Below are 15,339 nucleotides of genomic sequence, written 5' to 3' on the forward strand. Positions count from 1 at the left end.
CACCCACACATCCACCCACCCACCAATCCAGCCAGCCAGCCATGGCTTTACGTTCCTTTTGTTGGATCTTGGCGGTTTTTTCAGTTTCTTTTTCTTGTACACAGTCGGTAGGACTCCTTTGACGGGGATCAGCCCGTCGCAAGGCCCTACCTACACACAGAATAAACGCAGACAGAAATACATGACTTGAGTGGGCTTCGAATCCACGATCCCAGCGTTCGAGTGAACGAAGACATTTTATGCATTAGACCGTGCGGACACTGTGATCGAAAATTTTGACAGTTATCTTCACATAGTGCCGAGGTCAACAGTACATGGATGTATATATGTGCTCCCCCATACGTCTTCATAACATAGTGATACAGTAGAGTTAAGCACAGGAACAACTTTAACTCTAACTTGTATTAATATAATTATGCAATAAAACACAGTTCTTTTATTTGAAATAGAAATATACTGCACCATGAATGAAAAGCTTGTGCGTACGTAGATTGCAAGACATTTCTGTGTAAATGAATTTTGTTTGGCTGAATTACTATTTTCGAGGCTTCACATTCAACAGGTTGAGTAACGCTGACCTTTTGTCTCAATGGAGTAGTCATTGTTGAATATTAAAAAAATATTCTGCCTAAAACATTAGATCATTTGTGACCCTAAAAATCCATGGATATTTGACGTAAGAAAGTATTCCTGTTTTTTCGTAAGACTCATGGATATACGGTACAAAAAGCCTTTTTTTTTGTCAGTAAGAACTTTGTTCACCGGTTTGCGGCGACCGGTGCACGGCCGACCGGTGAGGGGCATACGAATTTTGCTGATGAATCAGTATGCCTGATTGTCTATAATATTTGGAATGGAGTGAAGTTATTAACTTTGTGGACAGCTTGACGGCATTATGTTTCACGGCTGGCAGTGCGGTTCATGCTTGAGAATTTGTTTTTGATTTGTCAGCATTGGGCGGCTCTATTAGCGGTCTGTTTTCAGTTACAGTTAGTGAGCAGTGTGTTACATCAGATCAACTGGTATTTCTGTAGGACTCCTGTGATTAGAAACAAAACAAAAGCGCCAAATGCAAATTTACCTTCCTGCGTGTATCGGTGTTTGAAATACAGAAACATGCTTCGATGTGCATATACGTTTGAATTTCATCCTAAGTTCCTCATGTAACCAATAAACCATCTGCAGCTACCAGATAAATTTCGTTCAAAAGGAATAACTGGGTGAATGTCCTCTTGATTATTAACCCAGTGGTTACTATACGTACAACTTATTTTCCAATACAAAAAATTTGTATTCTGCCAACAGAGTGTATGTGTGTGTTTATATGGTTCTCACAATAAACAACGATTATTTCCTTAAACTGCATTAATCGGTTAGTCTCTGTAGCACAGAAGTAATGTGTTTCCTGTGAGGTACGGACTGAATTTATGTTATTTAGAAGAAATTGAGTTTTAAAGGGTTATGTAGCTTCCTTATTTGTACTGTAGGTCTGTAGCTGTTTTATCAAGCATAGCAGTACTAGAAATATATAACCCATTTGTTTCCTTCAATAAATGCGATTGGTTTCAGATGAAATATGCAATAAGCATATGAAAATTAATATTCTTACAATTTTCACTTTTAAATAAGTTGGAACAGCTCACTAGATGATCTAAATTCGATTCCCAGTAGGTACAGAGAATTTTTATTTTCGGTATTACGTCCAGACTGGCTCTGAGGCACTTACAGTATCAAATAAAATGGATACAGTGTTGTAAAATTCGAAAATCCACGATCTGTGGGTTCCATAAAAGCAGGGACTTTCAGTGTCATGGTGTTATTTCTGTGATTCGATATCATTATATCAGCGTGTCAATATTCGAAATAATTATTTTTGTTTCTTATTTACATAGTCACGTGTTTACGCTACCCCGCTGAAGTTGTTGGAGCCACACGAATTTAGATCTGAAGACGCATATGTTGACGTGGATGACCATGAGTTCAGGTCATAGTGTCACTGTTTCAGCGTGTCTGTCGCAAAAGGATCTGGCAAACTGATATTTCGTATTCCGTCTGCAACAAATTCGATTTTAGCGCGGACCAATCAGCGAACTTGTGCCCAAGTGAGTCACGTACCTGAACTCCAACGATACAAATTGCATTACCAGTGTGAAGGGTTATGCTTCGCATTTGCTTTGAAGTACTGTTTGTGTTTTTAGAACTGGCCGTTCTCAACAGAATGTTCAGTGGATCTGGTCTAGTTCTCTTAGATACAGGGATAGTGGCTTGTGGCCTTAGTTACAGGTCGTCAGTCTTCTACAATGCAGCTGCAATCATGGTCAAGCTACTTCGTGCTTGTATTTCTCACTCGTCGGCCACACGTCACGTCTAAAAATGCAGTAAGTAAAGTAAAGCTATCCCTGTAACAGGCCGTGAAGGCCCATAGGGTTGTGAGGCGTTGAGGGTCCCACTTAGTCTGCAGCTAAAAATAACAGGCTCTTAGATTTTATATCCTGATATGGCGAAGTCATGAGTTGAAAGATAGAACTTTAAGCTTTATGAGATGGAAAAATCCTTGATATATGTTTTGTATTTATATTTCTGAATTTCTTTAACCCTGAAATTTATGTCAAATGGAACCACTTAAAGCTCATACTTCACTATATGTATTACCTACTTTAACACACTAAAACTCAGCATTTTGTTAGTATAGTGTATTAATGTATTCTATATGGTTCTCACAATAAACAGCGATTGTTTCCCTAAACGATATTAACCAGTTGGTCTTTGTAGAGGATACGTAATATGTTTCCTGTGGAGACTTAATTTTTATGTCATCTAGAAATATTATCTTTGAATGCCACAGGGGTCCCGAACAAAATTTGATTTCTTCACCTCTCTGGTAGCTGACAGTATCTCTGTTGCATTAATAAATAAAATTCCTTTGCACAGGTCTACAAAATTCAAATGTCTAACTTATATGCATGCAGATGCGAAAAAGAAGATAGAATCGGTGAGGGTACAACCATCTTGATTAAAAAGGAAATTAAATATCTCGGAACTCTTTCTCTCGAAACTACAACATATGGGGCCACAGCTGCTCAACCGCACATCAGCAGCAGCTGATCACATTAGATTCAACATGTAACACTCGCAGGCAAAATTGCCGGGACAGATTTAGACTTGCTGATTCAGACAAGCGATAAGTTATTCTGCCAGGAGGCTTTAACGTAAAACACTGTACGTGGAACTGCCGAATGACAATACGGCCGGCCGGGCTTTGTTGAATCATTACAGTTCAAAAGAAACTCTTAAATCGCCGCCTCTACTGCATTTTGGGCTGGAAATTTCGTGTGAGAATTAAAATAGCAGTAACCGGACCGCCTATATGGTCTAGTGGTCAGAATCCCTGGCCACAGATCCAGAGGTCCCGGGTTCGATTCCAGGCGCTATGGGATTTCCTGAGAGGTAGTAGGTCTCGAACGGAGTCCACTCAGCCTCGCGAGGATAATTGAGGAGCTATTTTAAGGAAATAGCAGCTATAGTCTAGAAATACAAATCTCATATAATTACGAGTATTTTACTTTCTTGCAGTAAAAATGAATTATTGTAGAAATGATATTATGTGTTAAATGAAGCTGCCTCTGTAAGTGATGAAATATGTACGAGTGACCCGGCTACCGTTCTCCCCCTCCCTGAAGCCCAGTGTGTAGTCAAATATCCGCGGGCTCCCGTCTTTTATATACAGAACGTACCTATAAATATTTTGAATTCAATAATATTGATAAAAATGAAAAATGTTTATTTTAAATCTGAGGTGAACGTGGTAGCATAGTTGGTTGAGGCATTATGTTACAAGCCGGAAGGTCGCAGGTTCTATTCCCGATGACGTCATTAGATTCTTCAATTGACCTAATCCTTCCAGCAGCACTGTGTGCTTGGAGTTGACTCAGCCTCTACCAGGAGTTTTTCTGGGGGTAAAGGGCGGTCGGAGCGTAGGGCTGACAACCTCAGCACCGACTGTGAGCCAGTTGTCTAGAAAATGTGGGAGGCTCGACGTCTCACAACCCTATGGGCCTCCACGGACTCTTACAAGGATAGCTTTACCTTATATTTTAACTTATACTTTATTTTAAATCTGAACAATCTAATAGTCACAGCAGCGCTTTAATTAGTTCTTATTATCGAGTTTGCACTCTAACTGATGCACCCGGTGGCTGCTAAGCTTCCGGTGTTTTCTGCCCCCGCATAATAAATAAAGGGAAATTAAACATTTCTTGAGACCGTCCACATTGCACGACTGAACAACGCAACATCAGCTATCGGCGGTGGAGGAAGCAAAAATTTGCTACTTACGTCAAGGGGGGGGGAGACAAAAAACGTGTCGTGTGGATGAGGCCTTATGCTGCTTCAACAGACTCGCTCAACAAGCGCCGTGAACGTTTCATCTGTCTCAAAGAAACATTGTCTGCATCGGAGACTTCATGTCACTTGACTTGAAATGGGAAGTAACATGTTACGCGGCATCTTGAACGTTAATTACTGTCAGATACTCTGAAGTTTTGTTGGTAGGTCAGAGTTCAAGTCTCAATCACAGATGGCTCTGATTCATTAATAATGAGTAATATCCACGAATTATAGAAGAGAGATATTTCTGTGCAAGTAACAGGAACTGCAATATGACTTCCGGAAATTTCTGGTTGTTAGAACACCGAGTAGACCTGAACCCTGTCGACAGAATATGACTGTCTCGTCTGAAGTTACAACGTATACAGAATTGAGGTTCTTATTGCTTTCCCTATGGACAGTATTCTTTTTTTTCTGGAATTAGACGCAGTATAGTCTGGTAGATGGAGCCGGGGTAGCGTAGTCGGTATAGCGACTGGCTACGGATTGGACCACCAATGGACCGGAGTTCGAGTCCCTGTAAAGTCAAGAAATTTCTCTTCTCCGTGTAGTCCAGACCGGCTGTGAGGTCCACCCAGCCTCCTATTCAATGGGTACCGGGTGCTCTCCCGGGGTTAAAGCGATAGGTGCGTGAAGCTGACCACTCGCCTCCAGCTAATATCGGGTCAAGAAAATGTGGATCTATACATCCAATCCCCCATACGCCTTCATGGCCTTGGAACTTTCTTCCCTCGTCCTCAGAGTAGAGGAGTTAATCTGAAGTTTGAGGCAGCACAGTAATCCGAAATATCTGCATATAACTACTAGACTACACAGAACCATATTGCAAGAAGACAGTATCTTCTCATACAATTTTGTTTGAATTTTACAATAGTCGGAATTGCATATTTGAATAGATGGCTTTTATTTAAAAAACTGTAAGCGACTCACTTTTCAATCCATTTTTAAAGAGCGTGGTTAACCACCAGGGTCTGATGTGTATATTAACATACAGTTTTATTTAATTTGTTCTCATTTTTTAAGTTTCTTCCATTCCTTTTACTTTTTTATATTTACTTTTATACTCACCGTCTTCCTGTAAATTTCCTTAATTCTTTGCTTCTGTATTTGCTTGTATGTTTTATTTCTTTTGTTACTGTTGTGCTACTACGATTGTCAGATTGAGCCCTATAGAGGGTCTTTCTAAGATTTGAATTCTTAAGAAGTGTTCTTCCTCTGAGAAGCCCTGAAGGAAGGGGAAAAGACAGCTGAATTATGAACTAAAGTTTGGTTCTCAAGGTACTGTTACTTAGTGTGAAACTTCAGTCGAACATTTTCTGTCCCCTTTCAGCATAAAAGATTTTATTGAAATTTGGTATGAATGCCATGATATTTTGTCCTTGTACATTTCAACTCTGGTATCAATAACAGTAACCGCCACGAGGGATCTAAAGGACACGAGTAGCTTATGACGTAGGACACAACAAAATTGTGTGGTAATAAATAGTTGAAAGATTTATGGTTCTTTAAAATAATTTTTAAAGTGTAAACAACATGGCCGTTGTACTAAGCATACGTTTATTTATCTCCCTGATGATGATAATTGGTAAATAATTGCCGCAAAAACTTAAAAATTTGTCTGGAAGTAGGCCATACATGATTACGTCTTTTCCCCCCTTTGGCCCTACAGCTCCAATTTGGGCCTTGCCCTGCCTCAATGAAATTCTCCGTTTCACTTCGGTTTACTAGATCTTAGACATTCTATAGGACTCCTTGGGTGAGAGATCAGCTCATCGCAAGGCCTCTACCTGTACACAAACACTAAACATCCATGGCCTGAGTGGGATTCTTACATGTTAACAATTATAAACATGGCGATATTGCGAAACTGTAACATTATATCTGGCAAATGTAACGCAGTGAAATTCTGTATTTCTGGCAATTATGCACGCACTGGATAAGTAAGTAGAGGCCATTAGTACCGTGTGAGAGTCGATGTTTTCATGGATGCTAATGTGAAGGTTTATTTATTCTGGAATGTGACGCCATGTAGCTTGGTAGAAGGGTACCGGCCTTTAGAGGAACCTTGTATCTCTACCTTCAAGAAAAATGCACCATATTCTTCCGAAACTGTGGTACTTTCATCCCAAAATAAGTGGCTTCACATCTCAGACAGTGTAATCTTGAATTTCTACATTGTATTTATTTTTGTCCTCTCAGAACCTCCTGCCTGTATGCCGCGTATGTACTGAAACAGACTTTCAACCAGATATACGTGTATAAAGGTCTTTATTTATTCCTGCTGATCTCTGACAATTTACGAATCGTCCTTATAACGCGACATTTCTGACGCCTTCACACATGGAGGGCTGAGAGAGAGAACGTGTTCGGTATCGAGGGAGTTTCACTTTCACCTACAGCGTTTGTGCGAAATATTTTACACTTAGAAATGTACGCTAGAGATGCAAGCAAAAACGATGCAATTCTTCATGTAAATTTATCATTATTCTCGTCCGATATTTTTTACCAAATATGAAATATTCTACAATCTCTAATAGAATTCACTGATACCACATTTCATGAAAATCCGTTCAGATCTTCTCGAATCGCTACACGCGGATAGACAGACGTGATGAAGGTAACATGTACGTTTTTGTAATTTTTCATTAGAAACGGACAAAAAGACGTGTAGTCCATGAATAAAATCTATTTAATATATGGCATCTATTTCTTACATCGCTTTACACTCACCTTATACGCAGGACTAGAGACGAGGAATTGTTTAATGCAGAACAAGAAGTTGTTTTCATTTTTGTAACCGAGAGGTTCGTATATTGATATAGGGCTTCATGTTTGTGACTTCAGCAATGTGAAATCATCGTTCACCTGGCTTCAGACACATTTTAATACGAGCTATTAATTTTGTAAAATACGTTTGTTACTTTTAAATGCGATTTCAACCCATCAGAACGTAAATAAAATAATAAGACCTCCGTAGAAGCGGATTTATTTATGCCCGGACGAATTATTTCCAGCTCCCCGAGCTCCGTATTGAAGCTTTATCACCATGGCGTAAGTTCAGTGTGGGCATGGTTCGTATGGTCGTTTTGGCTGAAACCCAACTGACATTTGTTCGCCTTTGTTAGTACATCCTATCACTGTCTTCGCTATTGTCATCAGTCGCACTGCCATCGTACCACACTATTTGGAGACGGGTTTTATGTATTTTTACAAGAACCTCATAAATTTGACGTATAAATGAGATATCCGCATGTGTATATAGCCTCATGCTTCCTGCTCGACAGGCTGTATTTTAGGGTGCACATAAAACAATTGCCTGACGAATGTAATTTGCTTTCCTATCAGTCCAATATTGTTACGGTAGAGTTGGCCAGGAGTCTGAGATGTATTGGACATGTTGGAAGAGAGACAAAGCAAATAATACATACATACTTTCGATTGGAAAGCCTCGTCAGGAAAAAAAAAAAAATATGGGGAGATAGAGAAGGATATTGCAGGGTAACATATTGTAACGGCGTTACCAGGCAACAGCTCTGTTAACACGGTCCAACACGCAACAATAGAGGAGGCCGTGTTTTCTGTGGATAAGACCGAAGCGCCAGTAGACTGGCTTGATAGCGATCACGTGATATGCGTTTACTGTAGGTCCATGTCCGTTCCGCGGCTATATAAATGAGCAGAATTTGTTCAGGGTAGTTACGAGTCAGCCGTAAGCTGGAGGAGTGAGTCCAGAAGAATTTTTAGTTACCAGGTTCCAGAGTGACTGAAGACGAAATAGCAAGAAGACTTCACAATGATTTGAAACACTAATTCCTGTGTTGAGATCCGTTGCCAGAAGACGAGTAGTGAAGACTGGAAATCCTAGTGCGTGTTCAACGGTGGACTGGAAAGTATGTAAACCAAGGATGGCGATTTAAGTGTAATTAAGAAAACGTGTAACCGAAGTGCTAAAAAAAATGCAATCCGAAATAGGGCCCGTTATTTTCATCAAGCTTACCGCTAGACACGTGAAAAATATGGTTTTTTAAAATTTGGGTTTTGCTAGCACGATATTAGTTACGGATTTATCCCCTACATGTTATAACTGCATTGTTTTTTAAGAAGTGCAGGGACACATTTAATACTACCGTTATGGTACATCCGACCGCCTCTGTGGTCTAGTGGTCAGATTTCCTGGCTACAAATCCAGAGATCCCGGGTTCGATTCCCGGCCCTACCAGATTTTCTGAGTTGTGGGTCTCTAACGGGATCCACTCAGCCTCGTGAGGATAACTGAAGTGATATTTCAAGCAAAATAGCGGTTCCGGTTTAGAAAACCGAGATTAAAGGCCGTGCGGATTCGCTGCGCTGACCACGTGACACCATCTATCCGCTATAGTTGGCTCTAACTTCCCAGACAAGCGGCGGTCGCTAGGTCGGTATAGTTCGCTTACGGACTACAGGCTACGGAGTTTGTGTTTGTTGTTTTGTTTGTTGTACATCTTGTAATAGGAATGTGAGGAGCCGTCAGAGCGTCAACAGCCCGTGACACGATCATAGCCCCAGTGCCGTGATGGTTTCAGCACTGCATGCTTCCAACTCAAGTTGGAATTTGGTTTCTTGTCTCATTCGGTTTCTTTTCAGGTTTATTCCTCCTCTTCCATTATTCAAATTTATTTTTTCGTTCACCTTCTATTCTTTACTTCTCCTTACGCTTCCTTTCCTCATTTTTCTCCTCTTCTTCCTTCATTGTCAAGTTTTCTCTCTATCACATTTTCTTAAACTTTCTTTTCTGAATCTCTTCCTTTCTTTTGTCCTTTTTCAGCTCCCCGAGCTTCGTTTTTTGTACCTCTCTCCCTTTTATCCTTATATTTATTCTTGTTTTCTTTTTCTTATCTCCCTTTTTTCAGTGCTCTTCTTTCTATTTTACTTTTCGCTCCTCAGTTTTCCTTCAATTCCTTTTCTGCTTTCCCATTTCTCTAGTTTCCTGCATCTACTCCGTTTTCTTTCATCCTCCTCCTTCTTTCTTCATATTTTTCATTTTCTCATTTTTCCTATTTTAAGGATCATTAAATATTAACTCTGAAAGTAAAAGCATTGACTGACGTAATGTAGGACGTAAATCGGGTCATGTGGATTATAATTTAAATCATGTTAACCTATGTTGGAGATATATTTGCCCTTCTTTGGATTTATTTGCGAATGCACATTTAAATCCAAGTGACAGAAAAATTTATGTTCCTGATGTCATTTGTTTTACTGATAACAGCTATCACGTAACTCTTCTTTTATTTTCACGGCGACCTAGTTAATTTCCACAAGGAAATTTACTCAACTTTCGCGAAATTTGCTGGTTAATTAGACACCATTCACATAAATTTGTTGCTACCAATCTCTTTCATGTTACTATAATAATGTTAGAATTAGATTCTGTTGTCATAATCATAGATATTGCATCAGACATTTCGTTGTCTTGTGTGTATCATTCTCTGTATACATGTCCTTCAGTCAATAAAATAATTTACTTAGTTAGTTGTATAATTGCCGATCAGGTTTACCATGACTACTAGACCTATTGCATGGACCCGTAGCTCATAGTCTACACCCATTGAGGAAAGATAAGATAGACGCAACTTTCGTAATTGTAATTGGGCCCAGCTGTGTTGCATGTGGTCGGGGCATGACGGAAAACTTGCACAGCTGCAAGTTCTTTCCAGTGCACCCATAATTATTTTTTTTCTCTTATAGTTTCTTCCACTTTCTTTAGGTGTGCTTTTGTCATGCACCACAAAGCCAGTATTTTTTCCTCAGTCTTTCTAAGAAAATGCTATGATAACCATAGTTTCGTCCTTCCATAACCTTCTGATCTCACCAGTTACAGCCTTTGTGCCGTTTGCCTTGGGGTACAATACAACAAAAGAAATCCTCATTCCTGGTGAGCTGATACTCACGCTGGTGTTCTCTAAACGCTCCCTCCTTAGGGATGCTCGTCTTGAGCAGGCATTTACAAGTTGTTTGGGGAAGATATATACATAAAAACACACAGATAGCAAGGCGATGTCATAAGCCTACTTTTATTTTTTTCACAAAATAAAGGAAGTAGGTTAAAATATAATTCCTATGTTTTCTGCTCTTTGTTGGACATGATGAAGAGCATCCAAAATATGTTACGAAATTTTCTCCTTACTTCTCCAACAGACACAGCAGCCTAGGCTGTTAGAATGATATTTAGGCGTAGAGCCTCTGAACGCGAATCTAATCCCCATTTCCATTACACTAGAAGATTTTAGTATTTAAATTTTAATATTATCCAGCCTTCATAGGTTAATGTTAGTACAGGCTGATTATAAATTATTTTTTGGGTTCCGACAATTGTTAAACAGCTGCTAGAGATAAATCTGGACAGAATCTGCAATCACTGGTATCAGCAGAAATCTCACATGGCGCTAAATATAGTATTGTGACGTGTTGCTGTATGTGACGCGACAAATAACTTCACGCCGGTTTTGATCTAGAGAATTTATTGCACACTCGCTCCTACACTTACATAGTTCACAATTTCATTGTCCCAGTTATTTCTTCTACCGTATTCTCATCCAGGTTTCAACTGTCTTGATTCCATTCACTCGATACAACTCAACAACTCGTAACTGCTAGACTTTAACTGGTAACTCGTAACTTCCACTCGTAACTCAATACTGGCTCAACAAGTCCAAGTCCAAGTCACATTGCGACTCACGGTCAGTCAGTCAGTAAGTCTTTGTGTCGAGCCCCATTTGGGGCTCATGACCAGATATTAATTATTACCGTTTGACAGTTACGGTCTTATTTTTGTGGGGCGCCCTCTCTGACGAGAGGACGGGTCTGTCTTTTGCATATGCTGCTCTCCCTTGCCAGCTCGGTCTTTCTCGGGTCTGAGTCCTTTGGGACTCGAGACCATATTTTACTGTCTCAGATTTGAGACTTCCCGTTTCGTCGCCTCTTACGACTCACAGGGTCACGGTGGAGGTATTCGACCCCGCCTCCATACGGGGGGTATGTCACTGGCTCCGCACCGACGAATACTCTAGTTATGTAGCTTCCGCACTGACCACATAGAAAACACATCGCTGCTCGGCAACAGATATCAGGTATTGTTGTCAGGCGTGTTTACCGAGCGTCGCGCAACAACAGGGTGAGTGGTGGTATGTGACGTCACTCTCACTCCCTGTTGCGCCATCCAAGCGTTCACAGAGTTATCGCCTAACAACGCGCCGATACAATCCGCAACCCCCGTTGCGCGTGTGCCACGAGGCCTCGGTGGCTCAACGGTTCCTGCCTAGAGCAAATACGCCACAGTATCATTGTCAACGATTTGCCATCCCTGATATGGTACATACCTGTAGTAACATACAGATTGTTATTTGTGAAAGATACAGAGTGATTCTAAATTATTGTCGGAATACCTGACAATAATTTAGGATCACCCTGTATATAATTGTGATACTGACGGGAAGAGCAGCCACATCATGAAAGAAGAACGGGTGCTTCTAGTAGATTTTACGATGACGAAATACGTATGTACGAGTACTGTGGCATGATGCCTGAAAGCCTGAAGAGCGGAGCCAGAGTAGACGTTCAATTCTACATAAGGACGCGGTAAACAGTTTCCCGCAGCAACGAATCACCAAGCACCAATCGAGGTATTGTTGGGCTATAACGATGGGAACTGTGTCTTCCGTTGGATCTGCTCTGAGGCTATATAACGAGGATCTCCTAGGTGAGCTGAGGTAGTAATTGAGTGTCTCTTAAGACGGCATTCGAAGATGATTGAGAAGAAATGGCAACGAGTTCAGTCGAGTTTCGATACGCCAGCCTGCCAGGATACGAGATTGGGAGCAGAGGAATTTAATTCAAGAATCGAGATAGACTCCTGAGATGGAAGTCAAAGATGATTCCGAGGAGAGAGAAAGAAATTAATTAGGTTGTGCAAAGATAACTTCATGTGTGCTGAAGTTACAATGAGACCCGTATAAATATGTTGCTAGGAAACGGCTAGTGGAGACTGTAATAGACTGAGGACACTAGTCTGTGTGTGCCAGTGAGCTGTAAAGTGTGGTTTGTATACAAGTTGTTAATAAAATAAACCAACAACTAATCCATACCCCGTCTAAAGTCACGCAAAATAAATCGTGATAATACAAATGAAATGTCGGGTAACCTTGAGAAGTCTACTACAAATCAGGTGCATTTACAACTAATGTAAGTCGTCTGTAATTCGAACGTGGTTACAAAGAAAGTTGATCTGACTTACAGTCCGTTGTTAAACGCGTGGTCTTTAAATTGTACAGCTAAGCTTATTTCATTCCTTACTAATGGCCAATCTTTTCGAAACACGTTGAAGCCATTAATGAACTTTTGTAAACACCTAGAATGAGGTAATTGCGCGGTTCTATAAAACTGTTTTTATCGCCAGACTAACGTTTAACAAAATACCGTGAAAATTGTTTACCGCTCGTTGATTGACTGATTATTTTTGTTTTACAGTCACTCAGCAAAGTTTACGGTATGTAAATTTGGGTGTAATTCGCACAAAGTTAGTTCTTAAAGACTACCATCTTCTGGAATGGGACGCCGTATAGTCTGGTAAATACCAAATAGTACGATATCACACTCGAAAAAGTGGGGGAGTGGTCATGCCATAACATAATTCGATTAATAATCGGCTTCCCACCGCAGCCCCCTTGTTTCAGCCCAGGAAAATATCAGGAATTTATGGACCAAGCAATATTGGGGCAGGTTTTCTCCATGTACTTCCGTTTCCCTTGCCAATTCTCATTGCTCTAACTGCTCCACATTAATTAAACATCCCACATACGACGCTGTACAGTCTCGATAAGAGAACGTCGTTAAATAAGAAAGAAGCAAGAAAATTGTCCATGTGTTTAATTTAGCAGCGCGATGGAATGCGTAAGGGAGAATAGAGGGACAACTCTAAGCAGCCTTAATCTGGATATGAGTGCAGCTTCATGCTTCGGCCGCTTTATCTCCGGGGAAGATCCCAAAGTAGCCAATTGATAAGGGGCTGGATGATCCTCGGAGCCGATAATAATGCTACAAACAAAAAAGAAACTCCATGGCTTTAGTCAGCAAACAAATTATACCGACCGAGCCACAGCCGCTTGTCGGCGAAGTTAGTGCCAACTTTAGCGGATAGAGGGTGTCGCCCCCACGGCCTTTAATTTCGGTTTTATAGAGCGGAGCCACTGTTTCCTTGAAACAGCTCAATTATCCTCAAGAGGCTGAGTGGACCCCGTTCCAGATCCACTACTTCTTGGAAAATCCGGTAGCGCCTGGAATCGAACCCGCGACCTCTGGATATGTAGCCAGAAACACTAATCACTAGAAAAGAGAGGTAGTACGATAATGATGCTATGGAGAATAGAATTATCCCTGCCTCTGACGGGAATCGAACCCATAGTCCTCTGATGATCAACATTTACCAATGTCCCCATACTGACGGAAACAAATGAGACAGGAATTGATGGCTTTAAGCTCTGGAGCATAGAAATTGATTTGGGTGTCGTCCGAGTCTCTTGGAAGTTATCGTGTGATTTTTGAGTGGACTTTGTACGGAAAGTTATTCAACAAATATTACTACAAGTGGAAGGGGGGGGCGGTGATATAAATACAGATACTTCCGTTACTCCACACACACACACACACTTCCCATCATCTTCATGTCACTTCACATTCATCCTCATTCCTAGGCCTATTAGCCATCTATTTTTCATCGAACACCCCATTCATCCAGTCAGTTATACATTTTTGGAGGAATCGTATTACTTATATCAAGTTTACTGCGTAAAAACAAACTTTGAAGCTTCAAGAAGTGAACTGTGTGTCTGTTCGACTAGAAGATACTTACTCGTTAAATAGAGATGCTTATTGGCTCAACTTCCCGTTACATCGCCGGCCGTAGCGCCGTACAAACCGTTTACTGGCGCACCACGAGCGATGAGCAGGGAGCAAAAATGTTTAAGCATGGACGTGTGTTCGTGTTGCAAAAGAGCGCCGACGGCAAGCAGCCACCATCACGCTGCCAGAAGGACTACGTGTGCTCCGGTAGCCAGAAGACAGGAGGCCATCTTGCGTAGGTAAGTGAATTCGTATCTCTGTCCATCCGAATAGGAAGACGATATATTTCCCGAAAAAAAAATTGATACTGAAATACGATTTCTGGGAAATTTTCACTCATTTTTAGGGCAATTTTTATCCCTCCAGTTTTTAAAGCCACAATATTTCTGAAACTGATTGTACTTCCTTCTTCAACTCGAAGAACAAAGTAAGGAATTCTACTCCGTTGGACCCCTTGGGAGAATAACTAACTAAGTAACTAATTCCATTTATCTCGGTTCTTCTTGAGGAGCTCAAGTCTGTCAGCTACTCAAGAATTTTCGTTAATTGTGTGGAATCCGAAGTTTCATTACCGTGCTAACAAGACTCCGCTATTAGCCTCTTTCCAGAGTCATGTAAACGAGTCGACACCCACGCGTTATATTTCTCTGAAATTTTATTATCCCGGATTAGCGTAGTTGGTATATCGACTGGCTAGGGGCTGGACGACGGAGGAGTCGGAGTTCGAGTCCCAGTAGGTCAAGAAATTTCTTTTCTCCAGGTTTTCCAAAGCGGCTCTTGGGGGTCCACCCAACCTCTATCTAATGGGTGCTGGCGGCTCTTTCCCAGAGGATGAAGTGGTCGGGCCGTGAAGCTGACCACTGAACTCCAGCTAATTCCGATGTCAAGAAAATGTGGATCTATTCATCCACTCCCCCATACGCCTTCATAGCGTGGTGCTTAATTAGTTATGATGAATATGAGCAACTTTACCTTTACCTCTCATTTACGTTTAAGTCTACATACTGGTTTGTTTCTTTCTGGCTGTCCCACTAAGAACCTATATGAATTCATTCTCTCTCTAATGCATGCTATATG

The 15,339-nt window shown here is 40.9% G+C and overlaps 1 protein-coding gene across 3 annotated transcripts in view; it reads left to right on the forward strand.

The window, feature by feature from the left end:
- LOC111871160 (putative tyramine receptor 2) overlaps positions 1 to 15,339 on the forward strand; it is a 248,106-nt gene that overhangs the window by 20,473 nt on the left and 212,294 nt on the right. The window contains exon 1 of one of the 3 annotated variants that reach the window (XM_033754126.1): positions 2,093 to 2,378. The exons of the other annotated variants lie outside the window; for them this stretch is intronic. The gene's annotated coding sequence lies outside the window, so the exon portion shown is untranslated. Of the gene's footprint in view, positions 1 to 2,092; positions 2,379 to 15,339 lie in introns of those variants that run through there. 3 annotated transcript variants of the gene reach the window in all.

This window comes from Cryptotermes secundus, unplaced genomic scaffold (genome assembly GCF_002891405.2).
Source record: "Cryptotermes secundus unplaced genomic scaffold, Csec_1.0 scaffold282, whole genome shotgun sequence".
NCBI classification, from domain to species: Eukaryota; Metazoa; Arthropoda; class Insecta; order Blattodea; family Kalotermitidae; genus Cryptotermes; species Cryptotermes secundus.